This window comes from Eurosta solidaginis, chromosome 1, assembly GCF_040869045.1.
Source record: "Eurosta solidaginis isolate ZX-2024a chromosome 1, ASM4086904v1, whole genome shotgun sequence".
NCBI lineage: Eukaryota > Metazoa > Arthropoda > Insecta > Diptera > Tephritidae > Eurosta > Eurosta solidaginis.
In genome coordinates this window covers 212,469,288-212,487,983 of record NC_090319.1, presented here as the reverse complement: position 1 = coordinate 212,487,983, position 18,696 = coordinate 212,469,288, and the positions used below count along the sequence as shown (strand labels likewise).

Sequence of the window (18,696 nt, the reverse complement as noted above, 5' to 3'; positions counted from 1 at the left end):
TTCGATAGCTCCTAAATAGAGAACTATATGCCAAAGGCAACACTATCAAGAAGAGAACGCAAATTTGAAGTTAGGAAAACTAATAAATGGCAAGAGAGAGATTTTACCCCTGCATCCATATATAGATGAAGAAGGCATCATTCGAACTGGGGGGCGGACTGGGGCTTCCAAAGACATGTCCCATAACGAAAGTCATCCCATTATTCTTCCTTATACTTGCAGGTTATCCAGACTTATAGTTCAATCCTCTTATAAGACCACCCTGCATGGAGGGAACCAGCTGATGCTACGTCATATCCGCACTCAGTACTGGATCCCACATGTTAATATAATGACACGGTCTGTTATCCACAACTGTAAGGTCTGTACTATTTACAGGAAGCGGACACAAACGCAACTTATGGGTATCCTTCCGAAGGAGCGCACCACCTTTACTAGGGCCTTCACCAACACCGGGGTAGATTTCGCGGGACCATTCGATATAAAATCCTACCGAGGGAGGGTATGTCGAATTTCAAAAGGATACGTTTGCCTGTTTGTCTGCTTTTCGACGAAAGCCATCCATCTAGAAGCGACAAACGACCTTAGTACCGGGTCCTTCCTAGCTGCCTTCGCCAGATTTGTATCCAGACGAGGCTGTCCGAAACACGTTTACTCCGACAATGGTACTAACTTTGTCGGGTCTTCGCGATCTTTACGATCCGAGTTTAAAGCATTTCTGCGTGAAGCAAGGGACGAAACATTGAATAAATATAGCCATCACATTATAGAATGGCATTTTATACCGCCAAGCGCTCCTCACATGGAAGGTTTGTGGGAAGCGGGGGTAAAAAGTATTAAGACCCATTTTAAAAAGATCGCGTCCGATCATAAATATACTTTTGAGGAGTTTACTGCCCTGTTATGTCGAATTGAGGCCTGCTTCAATTCTAGGCCCCTCAGTCCCTCATCCAACGACCCTTCCGACCTGGAGCCGCTTACTCCAGGCCACTTTCTCGTAGGTGGACGTCTTCTAGCCTCACCTGAACTCGATTGCAGTGAAAACCCTGCCTCAATTGTTAACCGATGGCAGAAGATGAAAGCCCTCCATCAAACATTCTGCAAAAGATGGAAATCGGAATATCTCACCGAAATCCAAAAACGATACAAGTGGAAACATCCACATTCCAACTTAAAACCCGGATATCAAGTCGTCATAAAAGAGGATAACCTACAACCAAACGAGTGGAGAATTGTCAACACACACCTAGGTTCCGATAACCGTGTACATGTTGTTGACGTCAATACCTTTAAAGGACAAATTACGAGACCAATCGCGAAATTGGTACTACTTCCGCCCAAGGACGAAGAAAATGAACCTTAGTAGTCCACATCCCTCTAATAACCCAGCTCTCGTTCATCCCGAGCGAGGCCAACACAACGACAGCCCAGCTCTCGTTCCCCCTGAACGAGGCCAACAAAACCTTAACGCAGATACACTATCTGCCACAGAATCCGCAATTAAAGTAGCAATTGCATCACCCAAATAGCATATCCCATATGAACTAAACGTCCAAATTTAAAAGTATTTTCGATTAAAAAACTAATGTATCGACGGGAGCAATGTTCCCAACGAAATTTCCCTTCGCCACTAAAATACCAGATGGCAATTCCTTGCTCTCTTCTCAGTTAGCGATAAGAAGCGTTTCATCTTTTCTTTTTGAGTACATTATAGTTTTTTTTTCATTGCGTAGAGATAAAGGTTTCTATATTGTGAGGAAAATTCCCCGTCCGCCGTTTTGCAAACCATTCTCCCTTATAAACATTTACCATTTACCTTCACAAATAAATTTATTAATTATTAATTAAGTAACTTGTGACTTCAATAGTCTCCGGTTCCGGCTTTATTTATTTATTTATTTATTTGAGTCTTTAAATTTACAAATTTTTACAGACTAGCATAATATTAAGAGTAGAAAGATCTTAAATGACTAATTAGGGTTGCATACGAAGAAGTGCAGTCAACACCTGAAGAACTGAAAAACAAATTGAGATCCGCAAAAGCCCTCGTAAAAGGCGCATTTACCGCATAGTTGGTCCTTCCAAAACTAATTTTAAAGGTCTCAAAGTGCCGCAAGTTTCTGCAGGGAACATTGAACTGAATTTTTTCCAGGAGCGATGGACAATCAACAGCTCCAGAAATTAAGCCAATGATAAACGAGCACGATAAGATGGTTCGTCTATTTACAAGCGTACTCAGTTCAATTAAAAGACATCTCGATTCATATGACGGCAAAGGATCAGAAAAATTCAAAGAACGGAGAGCAAAACGTAAAAAAACTTTTTGAACTCTCTCGATACGATTAGAGGGACTAGTATGGTATGGTCTCCAAATTATAGCAGCATACTCCAGTCTCGATCTTACAAAAGGGCAATAAAGAAACTTGAGGGCGTGAGGGTTAGTGAAAGCTGAACAATTTCTACGAATGAACGTTAGCATGGCATAAGACCGAGTAATAACGTAGTTAACTCGGTTAGCGAAACCAAATTTCGCGTCAAAAAATACACCCAAGTCTTTAATTTCCTCAACGGATTCCAGGGCACAGCCCGCAATACTATATGAAGTCCGTAGAAAATTAGCCTATTTAGAAAAAGTCACGTGAAAACACTTTTTGATGTTAAGAGTAAGACGATTTAGACAATACCAGTTTTCAACATTGAGGAGGTCCGATTGCAGCCTTACAGAGTCACGAGAACTCTTTATGGTGGCGAAAATTTTCAAATCGTCTGCATACAACAAGTATTCCGCAAAAGCGAAGCATGAGCCGATATCATTTATAAATAATATAAAAAATAGAGGCCCTAGAATACTTCCTTGCGGGACCCCAGAGGAAGCAATGAAGGGCTGGGACGTGGCGTTGTCTATTTCAACAACGCATTGTCTATTTGAAAGATACGACGCAATCCACTTCAAAAATGTGGAATGAAAACCCAAAGCCAGAAGCTTAGCCAAGAGTATCTGGTGCGAAACCTTGTCGAAAGCCTTTGAAAAGTCAGTGTATATTGTATCAACTTGCAATCTATTATGAAAAGCGGAAAAGCAGTATTCAGAAAAAATAGATAAGTTAGTAACAGTGGACCGTTTTGAAACAAATCCGTGCTGATTATTCGAAATTAGGCCCTTTACTGCAAAGTATATTTTATCATTTACTATAATCTCAAAAAGTTTGGAAACACATGAAAGCTTCGAAATAGGTCTGTAATTACGAACATCATTTTTGTTACCACTCTTGAATATCGGAGAAATTGAAGTTAGCTTCCAGTCATCCACAAATGTCCCAGTGGCCAGAGAGTTGTTGAAGATAATTGAAATGATGATGATATAAATGATTATGATATAAAAGCTCATCATGGATGACCACCGTCAGGTCGAGTAGTTCGACTATCCTCTACGTTCCATAGTCAATCGTTCGACGGTCTTGGAAAAGCTTTGCTCCGCCACTTTGAGTGGTCTTGCGAAGGACAAAGCCAAACCTGGTTAAAATATGTGCTTACGTATTCAGATCGGTAACAAGGACCGTAAAGTGCAGGTGATATATAAACAAAGTGGATAAGTTGGGAATAGGGCCGCTAGCTTCAGGAAATGTCAAACTGGGGGACTTGGGTGTTGAAGTATTAAGCGTCAAAATCAACATTTCAAACGCTATTTTATAGTTAAGCAAATAAAATGCATTTTCAAACCCTACTTATACGTACATATATCTTCAACCTAAGTATGCTCTGAGAATCACTTCAAGAGAGTAGTTAAACCCCTGGAGCCTACTAAAGAATTTAGCATCGCTGACTTCGTTCATTCTTTCAGCAAATCGGGATAAAGAATTTTTGAAAAAAATTGCACCCATCTCGGATAACTTAACAACTTGAGGTCAATATGAAACATGTCCGACTTGGGCCATTTTATTTAAATTCATAGTTCTTTTCTAATTTTTTGGAAAAAGTTATGCGTAGAGAGCATTTAAAAGGCAAGAAATCAACAAATTAATCTGGCTCAAGATCTTTGCAACGAGATGATGGCGTATCTGACCAACATTATCGCTCATTACCGCGAGAGATTTCGAATCTTCATTTACTACTACTCACCTGATCGATATCCACATAATAGCGTCCCTCTTCAACCGCTCCTTGTATTTTATAATGCAGCGCTGCAGCTTCTGACGTTGGTATGTTGCCATCGTCGCGCAATAGCGGAAGAGTTAAATGAGTTAGCCATGTTGATTGCACAATCTTCCCTCAGAAAAAAGAAAAATATAATTATATTAATAAGCCTTCAGTACTTCCAAGATGTAATTTTATACACACCTGTCGCTTCTTTTGTGTCATATCCACCGGCAAATTTAGGACAGACTTGGCTCTATCGGCACCCGCTACCTCCACCACTCATAGGTTTCATTGCTTTATTGGTCAGATTCATATCCATAAATATTTCACCATTGCGACGTGAAAATGTACCTTGTATTTCGAGACCTTTACCCTTCTCGGTAGGTAACCAACAAATTTTCGGTATTTGAACACCCACGGTGAGGGCAGCTCCTGATAAACCGAATATGTCACCAAGTAAACTAGTGGCACCTCTTGCTGCTGGTTCTGGGGGTCCACCCCCAAGCAAGATATCCAACCCACCGCCTAGTAAATCGACATTGCTGGTTGTTTGCGCTGCTGCCGGCATGGCAGACGCGTTAATGTCCATTGATAATAAGTCGCCAATCAGCGACTCTTGATTGGGTATTACCAGTGCTTCACCACCCGTCTCGGCTTCTGAATTACCTGCAGCAGGTGCACGATTTGGTAGTGATTTGCGCACGCCAGCATCACGTCCTTCAACAAATGCTGTTGGTGGCTTATGATAAACACTTGCCAGGGAACTAATATGACAAATTAGCTCATCCAATAGTGTAGGCTCTAACAAATCAGTTTCTTCTGATATCAAAGGCTTATCAGCCCAAACAACTTTCTTGGCCGCAGCGGGGTCAGTGGACAACAATCGCCAATAGATAAAACCACGATCACGCAAATCAGGATTCTCTGTATCTTGCGTAGCTAAAGAAAGTACATGTTGCACAAGCTCTTCTGTGTCAGATGGGCGTTTTAAGAATAATTTAACCACAGCGGTCAACAATTGCAATTGCACTTGAGTGTTTTTATCTTGGAAGCCTTCCAAAAAGCTATCGAGTAATTCATCAGCATTATCAATACGCCCAGCCTATTCCCCCATAATCCAAACCATAGAGGCACGTGCCTCAGGCTCATCGAGTGTATCAAGATTCTCACAAAGTGTGCTAATAATGCTTTCATATTTATTCGGGTACTGGCGGAAAATGTCTTTTATTACAACAATTGCCTCTTGAACAACATAATTTACTTTGATTCAAAGTTCGATTCGAGCTAAAGGCCAGAACAATAATTTTTTTCTAATGATAATTATTGTTATTTTTTACTTTCGTTTGAATCACATAGAGAAGTGTAGAAACGCAGCGTTCGGCTGATGATTCAACTTTATAGCACAACGCCCAATGGCGCGTACAGCCTTGCGCACAAAATCTACATCCACCTCAGTGGCATATTCTTTTAATTCACTCAAAACTTGAACAATTTTTGATTTGCCAAACGTATCATAATGTCGAGCTTTTCTAATTTTACATAAATTGGATCATTATACTTAACAAAGAACACTTTTATCTCATGCTTAAGAATGCCTGGGCGCTTTTGCACAATTAAATTTATGTTACGCAGTGCCACATATTGAACCTCGGCTCTGAGGAGAGTAGTGTAACTAATGGTGGCGCCAACTTCTTAGTGAGTGTGGCACCGAAATCGCTATGACTTGAAAGCATTTCTAATAATTTCATGAGAACTTTAACAGCGCTCAACACAACTGCTGCATTAGCGTATGCTAAACGTGGTGTTATCCGTTCGCAAATCGATTGAGCTTCGCGCTCATCTTTAGGACTATAATTAACCAATGAATCAAGAATGAATACTTGTCCCTATTCGGTGCATTCGTTAAGCGCAGTAAGCAATTTGTTAATAGTAACTGAGTTCATTTCAACAAGGGGTTGACCCGATTGACTGGCTTCGGTAATTTCACTCAGTGCAGCAACAGCGTTGGCCACCTCCATGGGATTCGAATCGGAGAGTAAATCTTTTAATTGATCTAAAAAGCCTTGATCTTCGACCATTGATGATGAGATCTCATAAAGTTTAGCAACACAAACCGCGGCTGTTTTACGTACATAGGGATCCTCATCCTTCAAGCACCTTGGTAGTGGCTCGCATAAATATTCGGTTATCTTATCAACGCGTATACATCCCATCGTACGTACAGCCAAAGCACGTATAAGGGGATTGGAGTCTCCTCGTGGAACTTGGGGGTGGAGAGGGGGGAATGGCCTGAAGGTTTAATGTGGCCACATAAATCGTTGCCGAGATGGTCGGGCTAGCACCTTAATGGTGCTGTGGTACCGGAGCGTACCGGATCTGTATCCGGCAAAGGACCATCACATCGATAACACTCCCCAAAGCCTTCGGAGAGCAACCTTATCGCTACAACAACAACAACAACTGTACATCCAACTTTCCCAGATTTTCTGGGCTCAGCAAGGGTGTCCTCCTGAATGGTGCATTTGTTGCACGCTGATGCCTGGCCGCCCACCCAACAACACAAGACACGACGGAACTTTCCTTGGGACACCCAAGGTCACTAACGCTTCTCATGGCTCCAGCGGGTTAGGGGGCTTAGAGTATACCCACGTTAGGCATGCCTGCGTAAGAGGCGATTAAAATACCAAATTGGTTCAGGGGGTTGTGTAGCCCAACCCGTTCAATGGGTTGCCAGCGCAATATATAGCTTCTCCAACCCAATTGTGAACCTCACCTACCCGTGGCGAATCCTGTTTCTTTAACAGCCGAGGCTCTGGCGACCCCATGTTCCTTATGGATCTACATTTGAAGGCGCTTAGTTAGCTGACATCGCTTACTTAAACGGTTGATTCTAAAGTAAAAACCAAAACAAAATATAGGTTAGGTTGAACTGGCGGGTTCATGACGACCTCACATAGACTGAATGAGTCCGTAGTGTTACCAGAAGTTTGTTTTAACGACCAAGCTAAAAACCCTATCAACAACCAGGACATGTTATAAAACTACTCCGTCCTCTTGACTAATACCAGAAGCTTCCTAGAACTTAAACCACTTGCTGCTTCTAGATCTGACAGCTGTCAGCTGGAGTCTTAGCCTGGAAAGCGCAGGGCATGAGCACAGAACGTAATCGATCGTTTCCTCCTCCAACCCGCACTTCCTACATCTGCTATCACTGACCAAGTCTAATTTAAAGGCATGTGACGCCAGAAGGCAGTGTCCAGTAAGAATACCCGTCATGAGTCTACAGTCTACAGTTTAATGATAATGAAAATATGAGAATCAGTGTTTATGAATAACATATTTTAACTAATCTCTTACAACAACGTGATCGGTGGCTACATCGCCATGTAGATAGTGTGGTGTTCCACCTTGTATAAACGTAGGTACTGTATGTGCTCAACCGTGCAAATGGACATAAGCAGTAACATTATTCACATAAACATAGCTTGGTATTTGTGCAGGCATCAATATAGCATACATTGGTCCAGTTCGGTGTGCACCAGCCACTGGTACAAACACTTTTGAATGCATAGCTTTCATATAGATTGGATGTCCAGCAGTGCTCCGGTTGTGCCAAAATGTAATGGGCTGCTCAGTCTCTTGGTACAGCTGTATAGGTATGGGCGGGTGCAATGTATTACTAGTCTGCGCAAGATCGTATGGTACATAGATGGCTCGAAGACGCCAGAGGGGATTGGAGCCAGAGTTTTCGGACCCAGAGCCAAAATATTAGTAACTCTAAAAGGACATCCGAGCATTTTCAAGCGGAAGTATTCGCCATAAGTTAGTGCGCTAAGCTGAACCTTCAGCGCTGATATCCCAATGAAACAATTGCCATACTCAGTCAGACAGTCAGGCCCCACTAAAGGCATTTGCGGCGTTCGAAATAAAGTCAGCACTGGTCCTTCAGTGCTTAGAAAAGCTAAATCAATTAGGAGCAAACAACGTAGTACTGTTGCCCTGGGTCCTACGCCACAGGGGAGTAGAGGGTAATGAGCAGGCGGACTCAGTGTTTAATTTATTGCGTCCCTCCCAAAAATTGTCATCCTCCCAACAGATCCTTGGAGCGGGTCTGCGCCATACCCTCCTCTTCCAGGAAGGTATCGACCCCAATCCGAGTCCTTTTCCTGACCCCGGTCCTGAGAAATCACTTAGCTGTGTTTGCCGGAAAAGAATCTTTTTAGGACGGTCATATATATAAGGGACTGAAATATTTCAATGAACTTCCTAATCACATAAAAAGTAGTAATAACTTCAATACTTTTAAAAAAAGTTTATTGGAGTATTGTAAAACCCTTCCAATAAGATAAAGTTTTTCTCCTCTTATTTTTTACATGATATATCCGATACTGGAGCGCGAAAAGGGAATGGTAATATTGGAAGCAGCAAAATACAATGCATCCGGCCCTAAGGAAAAGAAAATCGGTCGCCAGATGTAACTCCAGACAGTTCCAACAACTAATTTCGCTGGAATTCGGTATTTACAGCTGATATTTACTGTTGCCGATCGGAATCACTCGCATTCCGACAGCATTAATATAACAATAAAATTGTATAATGTGTAACAAAAATAACGAAAATAAGTCCAAACTAAAGTTGGGGCAGGGGGGGATTGGAAACACGTCCTTTTCAACCTCCCATTATTCCGACAGCGTCTTTACTAAACAAAGTTGAGGGGTAATTGGGTACACGTTATTTTCAATTTCCAACATCCAAAGACATGTTTAGCTGTGTTGATCGGAGACTAATACATTCCGACAGCTTAAAATACACATATAATTGAAAAATATAAGTTCCAAATTTTGTTGCCTTAAGCTGGGAGCACTGGAGGATTGGAAACGCGTCCTTTCCAACCTTCCTTAAAAGAGTGGCTCCCAGACTCGTCCCTTTGTCACGCTAGTAAATATGCTGATCGGAATCACATGGCATTCCAACAGCATATTCAATAGAAATAAGTGATTATAACAATGAATTGTACTTAGTAGTTTAAGTTTTAGGCCTAAACAGCCGTAATAATAAATAAATTAAATTAAAAAAATAAATACTCTTGTCAGTGTTTCACGTGCAAGGGATGGTTGCATCGGACAGGTTGCTCTGGGCTAGATTCCAAAATCCAGCGTCCTCGTAACTTTTATAAATCTTTTGTGGCTCTTGTTGTTCACGGCCTCATTACATTATGAGGAAATACGGCACCGGAGAACACAGCCGTATGAAGCTAAAAAACATAAGCATGTCTTCAGTGAACTCCACAAACAGGCGTCGGACCTCTATGCCGGTGATTCCTGTACTCAAAGAACAAAACTAGCAGAGGAGGAAGGCACTCTCCCTAGGGAAACGAGAGTAGTCACTCTAGCTCAACTTTGAGCTGGATAACGTAACAGGTTAAACTCGTACCTATTCAGAATCAACCCCGACATACAAAACATTGTCCTGCTTGTAATGTGTCCCCACAACGCCTCTAACACTCCTCTCATTATGGTCCACCCCTGTTGAAACAGAAAGTTTCCTTGGACTCCCTTTAGAAGACATTGATGACAATTTGTGATCGGTCGCACCTATTGGATGTGACGAAACACTGCTATAACAACAACAGTAGGCGGACAGCCCGGAAAGAGAGGCAGCAACTGCATGACCCATCCATTCCGAGCCGTTCCTGGCAGTTGGCTCACTCAATAAATGCCCCTAATAGTAGAAGGGAGGTAAAAGAGAGAACACTAGCGCAATATGCCAGGCCTGAGTCAATCTAAGTTACTGTTAAGGGGTTACAGCACAACTCGATATAGGGCATTAATAGGCTTCTCAAAAAGATAAGCTAAGAATCCTAACGGCTATTCTTACAAGACACTGTAGACTGAACAGTCACATGCAAAAGCTGGGTATAATATCGAACAACACATTCCGATTTTGTGATGGATCAGCAGACGGCGGACCATATCCTTCTAGATTGCGGCGCAATTTCAAGACGTAGGGCTAAGTTTATGGGCTCACCATGGCCAGAGAATTCCCACATTTAATCCCTCAAGCCAAGAACACTGCTGGGGTTCATCAAGGAAGTCGGCTAGGATGAGGTGCTGTGAAGGAGATGTGCAAGTCACTGTGCAATCCTCAATAAATTATCTATCTATGTACGTTCCGGTAACAAGCACCATTGAGGTACTAGCCCCACCATCTCGGGAACTATTGACATGACTACATTAAACCTTCTACGGATTGAATATTAATAATGACCGCAATGCGAAAGTCTGCTAAAATGTACCATTCTCCATGGAATGCTCGATATATAACTTTCCACGTTTTGAAACAGTGATGAAAAGAGCAAAATTTACTAAAATTTTAACTGGCTGTGGGTAGTGAGGTGTTGATGTCCTCTGTTAACTGCGACGCAGGGAAAATGACAAAAATCTTGTAAATCTACTGATAATAATTAATTAATTCCTCCCCTTCTATGCAGTTCTATGCATACATACATATGTATTTTTCTCTCCAAACGCTAATTAAAAAAATTAATTGGTTTTCACATCAACTTCGACCTCTGTCGTATTTGCATTCTTCAGTTGATTATCAACAAAAGCATGACAAAAAAATATTTAATATGGTAGCCAATTTACTTACCCTTCCTGGTGCGATGATTCCTGGACAATTGGGCCTGACTAGACGCGATTTTTTTTTTGCCTTAAGAGAGCGTGCTTAACGCAAACCATATCATGTTATGGCACACCTTTGGTGATGCAAACAATCAGACATTTCTGCTTCTAATGCTTATAGGATAGCAGCAGCAGCTCCCGGTGGCGCCAAATAAATAACAGTTGCATGCCTATCAGTTGCCTTTTTTGCTCTGGCTACCTATTCAATTTTAATTCACATTACATTATCTACTATTGCAATTTTTAATCAATACAAATCAATATAAATTACCGAAGCAAATACTGGCAAACCAAAATGCGTAGTTCCCCCCTTTTTTAGGGAAATACATCCAACCAGTTTGGTACCGTATTCCAAAGCATGTTGGTTGTAAAGTACCTTGTATCCTTGGCAAATGACTCGTGAATCTGCATTTAATTGTAGATTTCCTCTGATTTTGGCATATTCTGAGCTGCATCGCAACCCGGCGGAGATGCTATCTATTAGAATAATATAACATTTTTTTATTATTTAAAAATGCACATACGTATGAATGAAAATCAGAAAGTAAAGGTAGTAGTGCAGTTTACGGTACCCACCCTAAAGTTGGGCCAAGATTTTCGAGTGAGGTATCAAAAGACGCGTATTAATCTCGAGAACAATAATCCGAAGGCGGAAAAGAAAAATTGTATGTCTGCCTGGAGATATTTGCAGTTGAATTTGGCGATTTTAATGTGGTTGTTGTTGTGTTTGTACCCACAAAAAAAATTGTGCATCACCGTGGCGGTAGCCACGGTTATACCACACACCCGGAATTGGCATGGTGTAGCCCAGGATAATTTTTTATAAGCGCGGCCAAAGGCCGCCAACACAGAAAGGTGTTCTGCGCAAAAATACTATGGATCCCACCCCGGTTTCGGAGGGACCCGGGGGTCTTTTTTCGGTTTTTCGTTAATATCTTTTGAACGGCTAAAAAAAATAACTTCCGCTTTCGGATTCTTGATCTAGACGTGAATACGCGTTTTTTGATAACTCACTCGAAAATTTGGGCCCAAATTTCGGTGGGTACCGTAAACTGCACTATTACAAAAGTAAATAATGTTGTTGTTGTTGTAGCGATAAGGACACTCCCCGTTTTCGACTTTGTTGGTCCTTTGCCGGATGCAGATCTGGTACGTTCCGGGAACAATTAAGGTACTAGCCCGACCATATCGGGAGCGATTTAGTATGACATGAAACCTTGTAGGCCATCCCGTCGGTGCACCACCTGATCTTGAACAAAAATTATCAAACGAGGAATCAAAAGACGCGCCTCGTCCTCCGTTTTTATTATTATTTGATATTTTTAAATTAGGTGGTGCACCGTCTTGTAAAACGTTACCCTTAATATTATTTTGGACGAAGGCCGCCAACGCAAAAAGATGGTCTCTGCAACAAAATTTTTAATTTCCGTCACATGTCACAACTAAAATTAACTTAATATTATTTTGGGCGAAGGGCGCCAACGCAAAAAGGTGTTCTCTGCAACAAAATTTTCAATTTCCGTCACATGTCACAACTAAAAACACAAGATATTTTTCGTTGTAAACAATGCTATTTTTTCTCCGTTTCAAAGTTTCCTAGAATAATTAATGAACTGTCATTTCGATGACAGCATGAAACGTCGATGTGTTAGTGGAGAGCGAAAAAAGCTTTGAATGTGTGGGTGAACTAGTTACCTCCGTCTTGTAGGGTTGTTGTGAAAACAAAGTTCACACAAATCAAAAATAAATTTTAGGACTACTTCGGCGACGTCTACCGATATAAATCAAATTATAAAATGTACTAAAGGCGCTAAAGCAGCAGCCACATCGCATGGATGCGTGCTAAATCCTTTTTTTCTTCGTTTCTTTGCGCGCATAAGTATTTACTTATGGCCTTTAATTTTTTATTTCAATTAAATTTTATTTCAATAAAAGGTTTTTTTTCTTCTGCGAAAATATATTAGAGATAATTTTTTTTTGTTTACGCCACCCAAACAACATTCCGCCTACTTCAATTTGGGCATGATCAATGATACCAATATTCTTTCAGATCATGACCCGCTACCAAACTTTACTGGCCAAGTCAGAGGGAGGCGCAATGCGTTTCGACGTTGCTTGCCAGCTCTGCGGCAGGGACCATAGTCTCCGAATCTGTCTCGAATATCGGAAAAAATCTCCAGAAGAGAGGTTGCGGGCAGTGCTTCTATATAAGTACTGTCCGAACTGTCTGTCACCCTTTCACCGGGTAAACAAGTGTAGCAGCAAGTATCGCTGCAAGAGGTGCCAAGAGAAGCACCACACCACGCTTCATTTAGATGAGCGTCGGCCGGTATGCGACGTGGCAACCACCAATGGCGACGGCAACACGTCCGACGACGCGTTGTCAATCAACCTGCCGGGACAGGCTAAATCCTGGGCTCAGCAGGTGGAGGAGGAAGAAATGGAGGAGGAGAGAGCAAAGGCGGAGGAAGAAAGAGGTAAAACGGAGACAAGACCGTCAACGGCCAATCATGGGATGCGCAGTTTCCGGCCGCTGTTACAGCAAGAAAGAAGCGCAGCAAAAGCAAATAAACGTCGAAACGAACGAGACAACTGGCGGCACCGCGACATCGGACTCCAAGGAGTCCCGACCAAGTCATCCAAACGCGGAAGACAGCAGCAGCGAAACAAATCGACGCCTTACCCTTCTAACGCCCAAAATATACGAACACTATCGCGTGGTACACCGGAAGGCTTCCAAACCGGCCGACTGTTCCAAGCTACTCCAGCGCCCATCATGCGCCCTTTCGTGCCCATTGCGCCGACGGCCATAGTGCGCGTCGAATCGCGTGGGCATTTACATCTGGTTCGTGCCATAATTGATCCCTGCGCCGCCAGCACCATCGTCGATGCAGAGCTGTTACGCGACTTGCCGTTGGAGCGCCAAGGACCAGGGCAATGTACCCTTATTCTGCGCGGCAAGTTCGGGTCATCAACGCATGTCACCACTCAAGCCGCAGTGGTCAAAGGCCACTATCGCTTGAGTCCGCCGTCTAATGTGGACCCGAAGATTGCCGCGCCTCTTGAATTCATGCGGCTTGCGGATCCTCAGTTCTACCGCTCATCGCCGGTTCGGCTTACACTCGGCGCTGATCTATACACCAAAGTGATGGTAAGCGGAACGCCAGCAACAACAGTTGGCGGTCTCCTGACCCATCCGACCGTATTCGGGCAGGTAGTCTCAGGAGCCTGCCAAAAATAGGAGCGTTTCATAAAAACTAAGTAATTACTGCACGGAATCAGAAGCCACGTATGTATATTTAATAACTTCTTTTCTTTTTTCTTCACAGGACAACGAGACGCGAAGTCCATCGTGCGACGTGCAGTGCTTGCAGTCCGCATCTGCACATCGACATAACGCCTTACTGGACGTGCGATGACGCGGCATTGCTTTTTATCATTTTTTTCTTTGTTGCTTACGGCGAGGGGCCGGTATGTTTAGGCCACAGGCCTAAATATACCTCCCCCCCTCGTAACGTAAGTTTCTTTACTATATTTTCCTTTGTTCACTACCACCCACATATGCTTGTGATCACTAATACACACAAGCATATGTGAGTGGTAGTACGTATGTAGCCTAGATTTTCACAGCTGTGAGCGCGCGTTACGGCAACTTTGTTGCCGGGAAACCCAACGAAGGAGCTGTATCGTGGGTTCATCGGCTCATGTGACAAAGAGGCTCGACCTCTTTTTATCCAGCAGCCAGCGAAGGTACACGTTATCCCACGTTCACGTAAGTGTAAATTTAATACAAATATATTTAATATTTAACTTTCCACAACATTTGTTAAAATCTTCCTTAACACTTGTTGTATTTATATACATTCAATAAAACACACTTGTAATTCCTTTTTTATTAACACGAAACCTTTTGGTGTTCTTATTTTCTTCCTTTTTTTCGCCTTAATCATTCCTTAACAAATACGTGGGTGCGCGCCGCTGCCACCACGCATTTGTTCAAAAGTTAAGAAACCTGAAAAAATTCCAAAAGCAATAAATTTTTGCCAAAATAAGAAAATTTGTATTTTATATTTAAGATTTTTAAGAATTAATGAACTTAACACCGATAAATGATAATTGTTATTCAATTGGTTTTATTCAATAAAATTGGTTTTATTGGGAAAAACTTAAAAGAAGGAAAAATTTACTGGCATATTTCGATGGTACCATTTCGAAAACCGCCACGTCATCATTATCAGGCAATTTCGTAATGTTTTTTTTTTTTTTATTTATTTATTTCAACAGGTTTCACCGGGAATCAAACCGCGGTCAATCTGCTGAAATCACAATCGCCCAACCATTGAGCTATTGCGTTGTATTTGCTTTCTTGGCTTATTTCAATTTTATCCCATTTTCGTGCTCTCGCACAATTTGAGACATTCTGTCTCTACATTAGTTTGTAGTAGGCGTGCTTTATGTTATTGGTATTGCACCACTCCTCTTCAATGCAGAATATTGTTTGTGTCTTATATTTAAATTCGTTCCCTGTTTTATATAGTTATACGTTTGTATGTTTTAATGGTATGTTCAATTTTACTTAAGATTTTTAAGAATAAATGAGCTTATTGGTTCTATTGGGAAAAACTGAAAAGAAGGGAACATTTACTGGCATATTGCGATGGCACAATTTCGAAAACCGCCACGTCATCATCGTCAGGCACTTTCGTAATGTGTTTTTTTTTTATTTATTTCAACAGGTTTCACAGGGAATCGAACCGTGGTCAAATTGCTGAAAGCACAATCGACTAACCATTGGGCTATTGTGTTGTATTTGCTTTCTTGCCTTATTTCCCGTTTTCACGCTCTCGCACTATTTGATATATTCTGTCTCTGCATTAATTTGTACTAGGCGTGCTTTTTTGTTATTGGTATTGTACCACTCCTCTTCAATTCAGAAGATTGTTTATGTATTATATTTGAACTCGTGCTCAATTTTATATAGTTACATGTTTGAATATTGATAAAATACCAATAACAAAATAAAAAAGCACGCCTAGTAAGTACAAATTAATGTAGAGACAAAATTCTAAAATTGTGCGAGAGCGTGAAAATCAGATAAAACTGAAATAAGCCAAGAAAGCAAATGCAACAGAATAGCCCAATGGTTAGGCGATTGTAATTTCAACAGATTGACCGCGGTTCGATTCCCTCTGAAACCTGTTGAAATAAATAATAAAAATAAAACATTACGAAATTGCCTGATGATGACGACGTAGCGGTTCTCGAAATGGTAATATCGCCATATGCCAGTAAATGTTTTCTTGTTTTCAGTTTTTCCCAATAAAACCAAAAATTATAATTGAATAACAATTATCATTTATCCTTCAAGCACCTTGGTAGTGGCTCGCATAAATATTCGGTTATCTTATCAACGCGTATACATCCCATCGTACGTACAGCCAAAGCACGTATAAGGGGATTGGAGTCTTCGCAGTCCTTCACAAATGTATTAACTTCCAGAATTGCCATATCTGGTTGCGATTTAGCGCAATTCATTAAATACTTATAAATAAACCAATTTCTTAAGCTCCAAACTATCCGTTTGCATACAGTTGACCACATCAGGGAATCGCGTAAAATTTCGCTTCCCAGCTTTATGAAAAACCATGGAAAGAAAACCTGAAAATAAAAATACAAAATTAGTTAATAAAAAGTCAGATTACGCAGTTTAGTATCTATAATCGCCGCGTGTTTTATCTCAATGACTTTTTCCATTCAGGAAATGGAAAAGCGTAGCAGATGTCAAAATCTCTACACTTAATTTCCACAAATCACACACAGAAGATTGTACATTCACGAGTTCAAATTGCGCCGTTCTGCGCATCTACGCCACACTTGACTGCTTCAGCGAATGAAAGAAAGAGGAGAAAGACAAGAGCCAAAGGAAAATGACGTTAAAATGACCATAAAATTCTGACTGTCAATGCACTGTGTTACCGACATTATGCCTTATGCGCTGCTACACGCCACACATGTCGCGCATTACATATCTCGATCAATCATTCCTTTGGTCGAGATTTTAAATACTTAAGTCCACGAATTTCAACATTATCGACAATACACGTCAAAAATAATGTTGAATGGTGGAAGTGCAGCTCTGTACTACGTTTTCAGCCAGGTTTCGAACCGTTCCGTTTGGTGGCAGGCCACTTGTTGTGAAAACAAAGTTCACCACAAATCAAAAATAAATTTTAGGACTACTTCGGCGACATCTACCGATATAAATCAAATTATAAAATGTACTAAAGGCGCTAAAGCACCAGCCACATCGCATGGATGCGTGCTTAATCTTTTTTTTCTTCGTTTCTTTGCGCGCATAAGTATTTACTTATGGTCTTTAATTTTTTATTTCAATTAAATTTTATTTCAATAAAAGGTTGTGCGAGAGCGTGAAAATGAGATAAAAATGAAATAAGCCAAGAAAGCAAATACAACACAATAGCCCAATGGTTAGGCGATTTTAATTTCAGCAGATTGACCGCGGATCGATTCCCTCTGAAACCTTTTTGAAATAAATAATAAAAATAAAACATGACGAAATTTCCTGATGACGACGACGTAGCGGTTTTCGAAATGGTACCATCGCCATACGCCAGTAAATGTTTCCTTGTTTTCAGTTTTTTCCAATAAAACCAAAAATTGTAATTGAATTTTTATTCATCATTATTCATTATTATCATTTATCGGTGTTAAGCTTATTAATTATTAAAAATCTTAAGTAAAATTGAACACACCATTAAAACATTCAAACATATAACTTTATATTTTAGAGCTACAATACTTATTCAAGTTTTACTGAAACATAATGAAAATTAAAAAAAAAAAAAAACTGAAATATGATAAATAAATAATAAGAAAAAGTTCATAATATTTTTGTAAATATATTCGTTAGTTTTCACGGTGCGCACTGATGAATTATCGAAGTGGTGGGCATGCGAGTTAGTGACAGCGCCCGTGGTGAAAATTTCCATGAATCTTCCGTTGTGATGTTGCTGGTTATCTGTTTTGTTGCTGCTGGTAATTGCTGCATTTGCGTGCATGAATATTTTGTGGTGGTGGATTTTTTACCTTGTGTATGTATTTGCGTGTATTAGTGAAATATTCGTTGTGTTTTGCTCCATTGATTAAAGTTGTGTTTTGTTGTCGTATTACTCCCTATTTCGTGCCAGACCAATTATGTAAATCCTTGTGTGAATAATTATGTATTCCTGGACCCTGATTCTTAAATGATTTGGTTATTAGTTGTTGTAGTTGTCGTTATTGGCGGCCACCGTGGTGTGATGGTAGCGTGCTCCGCCTATCACACCGTATGCCCTGGGTTCACACCCAGGGCAAAGCAACATAAAAATTTTAGAAATAAGATTTTTCAATTAGAAGACAATTTTTCTAAGCGGGGTCCCCCTCGGCAGTGTTTGGCAATCGATCCGAGTGTATTTCTGCCATGAAAGGCTCTCAGTGAAAACTCATCTGCCTTGCAGATACCGTTCGGAGTCGTTTCCGTGTTAGCCAAACGTTATTTTAAAGCCTTTGATTATCAAAAATATTTTCAAGGAAAAAACACAAGGTTTTATATATACTGCACCAAAAAAAAAAAGGACTTACTTACCAAAAAAAAGCCAGCATCAGATTTTTAAATCAAGATGCTCTGCCTACAGGGTGGCAGTAATTCCCAACATTTAATTTAATCGGTCGCTTTAGATATCGGCGCGACACTTATTGCCAACCCGCACTTTTAAACCAAACTCTAAAATTTTTTTTTATTCAATAATTCACCGCAACTGTAACACGCACTGTTAAAATTAAACCTTAACTTTTTTCTAACACTTGGTGCAAGCAA

At 40.8% G+C, this 18,696-nt stretch overlaps 1 pseudogene; it reads right to left on the bottom strand.

The window, feature by feature from the left end:
- Positions 1-472: 472 nt before the first annotated feature.
- On the bottom strand, positions 473-16,574 carry LOC137239714 (AP-1 complex subunit beta-1-like; annotated as a pseudogene).
- Positions 16,575-18,696: the final 2,122 nt, after the last annotated feature.